This window comes from Schistocerca gregaria, unplaced genomic scaffold, assembly GCF_023897955.1.
Source record: "Schistocerca gregaria isolate iqSchGreg1 unplaced genomic scaffold, iqSchGreg1.2 ptg001614l, whole genome shotgun sequence".
Classification (NCBI taxonomy): domain Eukaryota; kingdom Metazoa; phylum Arthropoda; class Insecta; order Orthoptera; family Acrididae; genus Schistocerca; species Schistocerca gregaria.
The window spans coordinates 37,501-42,500 of NW_026062888.1; the positions used below are offsets into that span (position 1 = coordinate 37,501).

The 5,000-nt window shown below is 53.3% G+C and overlaps 1 non-coding gene across 1 annotated transcript in view; it reads right to left on the bottom strand.

Moving 5' to 3' along the window:
• LOC126333621 (small subunit ribosomal RNA) overlaps nucleotides 1-1,394 on the bottom strand; it is a 1,893-nt gene extending 499 nt beyond the window's left edge. The window contains exon 1 of the ribosomal RNA XR_007564281.1: nucleotides 1-1,394. This exon is cut by the window's left edge and continues 499 nt beyond it. This is a non-coding gene — a ribosomal RNA (small subunit ribosomal RNA).
• Between the last annotated feature and the right edge of the window lie 3,606 nt (nucleotides 1,395-5,000).

Consider the following 5,000-nt stretch of genomic DNA (forward strand, 5'->3'; position numbering starts at 1 on the left):
TAACCAGACAAATCGCTCCACCAACTAAGAACGGCCATGCACCACCACCCACCGAATCAAGAAAGAGCTATCAATCTGTCAATCCTTCCGGTGTCCGGGCCTGGTGAGGTTTCCCGTGTTGAGTCAAATTAAGCCGCAGGCTCCACTCCTGGTGGTGCCCTTCCGTCAATTCCTTTAAGTTTCAGCTTTGCAACCATACTTCCCCCGGAACCCAAAAGCTTTGGTTTCCCGGAGGCTGCCCGCCGAGTCATCGGAGGAACTGCGGCGGATCGCTGGCTGGCATCGTTTATGGTTAGAACTAGGGCGGTATCTGATCGCCTTCGAACCTCTAACTTTCGTTCTTGATTAATGAAAACATACTTGGCAAATGCTTTCGCTTCTGTTCGTCTTGCGACGATCCAAGAATTTCACCTCTAACGTCGCAATACGAATGCCCCCGCCTGTCCCTATTAATCATTACCTCGGGTTCCGAAAACCAACAAAATAGAACCGAGGTCCTATTCCATTATTCCATGCACACAGTATTCAGGCGGGCTTGCCTGCTTTAAGCACTCTAATTTGTTCAAAGTAAAAGTGCCGGCCCACCGAGACACTCAACTAAGAGCACCCTGGTAGGATTTCAACGGGGTCCGCCTCGGGACGCGCAAGCACGCCTTCGGCTCGCCCCACCGGCAGGACGTCCCACGATACATGCCAGTTAAACACCGACGGGCGGTGAACCAACAGCGTGGGACACAAATCCAACTACGAGCTTTTTAACCGCAACAACTTTAATATACGCTATTGGAGCTGGAATTACCGCGGCTGCTGGCACCAGACTTGCCCTCCAATAGATACTCGTTAAAGGATTTAAAGTGTACTCATTCCGATTACGGGGCCTCGGATGAGTCCCGTATCGTTATTTTTCGTCACTACCTCCCCGTGCCGGGAGTGGGTAATTTGCGCGCCTGCTGCCTTCCTTGGATGTGGTAGCCGTTTCTCAGGCTCCCTCTCCGGAATCGAACCCTGATTCCCCGTTACCCGTTACAACCATGGTAGGCGCAGAACCTACCATCGACAGTTGATAAGGCAGACATTTGAAAGATGCGTCGCCGGTACGAGGACCGTGCGATCAGCCCAAAGTTATTCAGAGTCACCAAGGCAAACGGACCAGACGAGCCAATCCGATTGGTTTTGATCTAATAAAAGCGTCCCTTCCATCTCTGGTCGGGACTCTGTTTGCATGTATTAGCTCTAGAATTACCACAGTTATCCAAGTAACGTGGGTACGATCTAAGGAACCATAACTGATTTAATGAGCCATTCGCGGTTTCACCTTAATGCGGCTTGTACTGAGACATGCATGGCTTAATCTTTGAGACAAGCATATGACTACTGGCAGGATCAACCAGGGAGCTGCGTCAACGAGAGCTGAGCAGCCGGCCGCCCGGGAGTGTGTCCCGAGGGCCCGCGCGAACACGCAAGCGTCCGCTCAATTATTCTGCAAACAGGAGGAGGCTGAGCTCCCCTGCACGATACACCTCGAAACCCTCTCAGGTCCCGGCGGCGCGCAGCGCCGTCCTAAGTACTTGGTCGGGTTCGAGAGAAGCGCAATCGCCCGGAGATAGGCGAGTAGACGCTTTCAGTGCGAACACCCGTGCTCCCAACTGAGCTTGCCGCTGCCGACAGAGGCCCGGGAGCGTGCTGTCGTGGCATTGCCGGCGGGAAACAACACGCGCCACCTACGGTGACCGGCAGCTCCAACGCCAGCGCCACAGAAGGGCAAAGCCCCACTTGGGTGCAGAAGCGAACTCTCCCAGCACAGCGCACGCGCCAACACGTCCGCAGAGCTGCGATACAAACCACCTGCGAGAACCGCTGGGGGCGACCGAGCAGCAGACGGCGTCGCGACGCCGAGTGCCGGGCGGCGGCGCATCCTCAACGCACACAGTCCGCAATCGGACCAGCACACTGCAGATGTCCACCGCGCTTCGCACCGGGCTCGGCAGAACCCACTTTGGCCGCCTGGCGCCGCGCGCAGGGTGCGCCGGCGCATAGCTGGGACGCCAGCCGGGCCCGTCGGCCGGCGCTCCTGCCACTGGGCGCCCCCCACCAGCCGGCTGTAGTGCGTGCGCTCACGCAGCGCGCGGCCAGCACGCCGGGCGGCCCCCCCTCACCGGCCGGGGACTGTCCCGCCAAGCCACAGCCTCGTATCGCTTCATACCCACATGGCCAACTCAGGTTCGGGGGCATGGCGGGTACCGCCGAAACAACCGGTTCACAGATGTACCGATCGTCGCTATCACCGATGCACCTGCAGCGCGAACAACCGCTCAACAACTGATTTCCAGTTCATTTGCGGATCTTTGGCAGCAAACGTATACGTCAATCTACATTTGCGAAATCTACGATTCTGGCATGCCTGCATGTTATGTGTCACGACACGCTACATCAGCCCACATACACACTGCGGCATGTACACGAGAGAACACGTGGAAGATGGTCCGCGCACGTGTGCAATGTCCCTTGCGCGGTCGACTGTCAACCGGCCTCTGTAGCATGTCGCAGATGTGGAACGCGGTCCACCGTGCTATCATGTTGTGTGGGGCAATACGATTAAATAGGAAAACCCTCGTCGCTACATCAACAGACGGCTCACGCTGATTCCCGGCAGAGGGAGGAGGGGGGGGGGCCAACATGCAATACTTTCGTCCGTACCTACTTACCACATGTCTGTACGGCGTACAACAGTGCAATCTCGCTGTAATGGGGAGACGAGACAAGTAGCATCGTGCACAACATATGGCCCTTATGATTCGCCATTGTAGGGCGCAGCCGGTGTACGGTCAAGCATGTGCCACATTATGTCACTCAGTACGTAACGACGGATGATCAGTGTGGGTTACGCGTACATCAGCGGACAGTCCACACAGGCCGTACCACAACGTACACTGACTGCATCGACAACCGAATGCAACTGAACAGCTGCAAGGCTCATTTCACAAACAAACGCCTGACCGACCAGCTTGGAAGGGCAGGAGGGGAGGGCGATATTCGTTCTGTAGCGGTACACCCTTCCAGTGGTTAGCGGGACTGTGTAGAAAGTACGCAACACTCGAAAGACCTTTATGTGAGGGTACGCACCATGGCATCAAGAAATACACATGACACCAGAGGATCCAAGCAGTGAACTATGTTCAGAGGGTTGCTGTTAGGCAAAGCTACATTCCTGTGACGTTACATGTGACAGTTAAGGTGCAGTGTAAGTTAGGTTAAGGTGCAGTGTAAGTTAGGTTAAGGTGCAGTGTAAGTTAGGTTAAGGTGCAGTGTAAGTTAGGTTAAGGTGCAGTGTAAGTTAGGTTAAGGTGCAGTGTAAGTTAGGTTAAGGTGCAGTGTAAGTTAGGTTAAGGTGCAGTGTAAGTTAGGTTAAGGTGCAGTGTAACTTAGGTTAAGGTGCAGTGTAAGTTAGGTTAAGGTGCAGTGTAACTTAGGTTAAGGTGCAGTGTAACTTAGGTTAAGGTGCAGTGTAACTTAGGTTAAGGTGCAGTGTAACTTAGGTTAAGGTGCAGTGTAACTTAGGTTAAGGTGCAGTGTAACTTAGGTTAAGGTGCAGTGTAAGTTAGGTTAAGGTGCAGTGTAAGTTAGGTTAAGGTGCAGTGTAACTTAGGTTAAGGTGCAGTGTAAGTTAGGTTAAGGTGCAGTGTAACTTAGGTTAAGGTGCAGTGTAACTTAGGTTAAGGTGCAGTGTAACTTAGGTTAAGGTGCAGTGTAAGTTAGGTTAAGGTGCAGTGTAAGTTAGGTTAAGGTGCAGTGTAAGTTAGGTTAAGGTGCAGTGTAAGTTAGGTTAAGGTGCAGCGTAACTTAGGTTAAGGTGCAGCGTAACTTAGGTTAAGGTGCAGCGTAACTTAGGTTAAGGTGCAGCGTAACTTAGGTTAAGGTGCAGCGTAACTTAGGTTAAGGTGCAGCGTAACTTAGGTTAAGGTGCAGCGTGGGTTAGGTTAGGGGCCAACGTGGGTTAGGTTAGGGGCCAACGTGGGTTAGGTTAGGGGCCAACGTGGGTTAGGTTAGGGGCCAACGTGGGTTAGGTTAGGGGCCAACGTGGGTTAGGATAGGGGCCAACGTGGGTTAGGTTAGGGGCCAACGTGGGTTAGGTTAGGGGCCAACGTGGGTTAGGTTAGGGGCCAACGTGGGTTAGGTTAGGGGCCAACGTGGGTTAGGTTAGGGGCCAACGTGGGTTAGGTTAGGGGCCAACGTGGGTTAGGTTAAGGGCCAACGTGGGTTAGGTTAAGGGCCAACGTGGGTTAGGTTAAGGGCCAACGTGGGTTAGGTTAAGGGCCAACGTGGGTTAGGTTAAGGGCCAACGTGGGTTAGGTTAAGGGCCAACGTGGGTTAGGTTAAGGGCCAACGTGGGTTAGGTTAAGGGCCAACGTGGGTTAGGTTAAGGGCCAACGTGGGTTAGGTTAAGGGCCAACGTGGGTTAGGTTAAGGGCCAACGTGGGTTAGGTTAAGGGCCAACGTGGGTTAGGTTAAGGGCCAACGTGGGTTAGGTTAAGGGCCAACGTGGGTTAGGTTAAGGGCCAACGTGGGTTAGGTTGCCAGAGATGTGTCAAATCAGGATGTACGTTTGGCTGGTGTCAGGTGGTGGGTTGGTTCGATGCCTTTATAAGGGGTGTGGCCAAAGGGTATTTTATTACTTGTACCTTTTGTGTTGTGGCGTGGCGTTGCGTCCTGTGTTGATACTGGGTGGACCACTGTGGGTGTTGCTGGCTGATTTGAGCTGCGTTGTTTGCGGGTGATGTGAGACATTCTGTCTTATTAGTGGACGTGACGTTCCTCTTGTCGTTGTTTGGATAGTGTCCTGTGGCAGCGAGGATAAAATGGATGTTGTTGAACGATAGTGCTTTGGTGCTTTCGCTTTGTTACACACAGAGTGGACTGTGAGATAGGGTGACTGGGTCGAGTGCGGTTCACACTGTCCTCCCCAGTTTACAGTATGTATCATCTATGTATGTGGTCCTGCA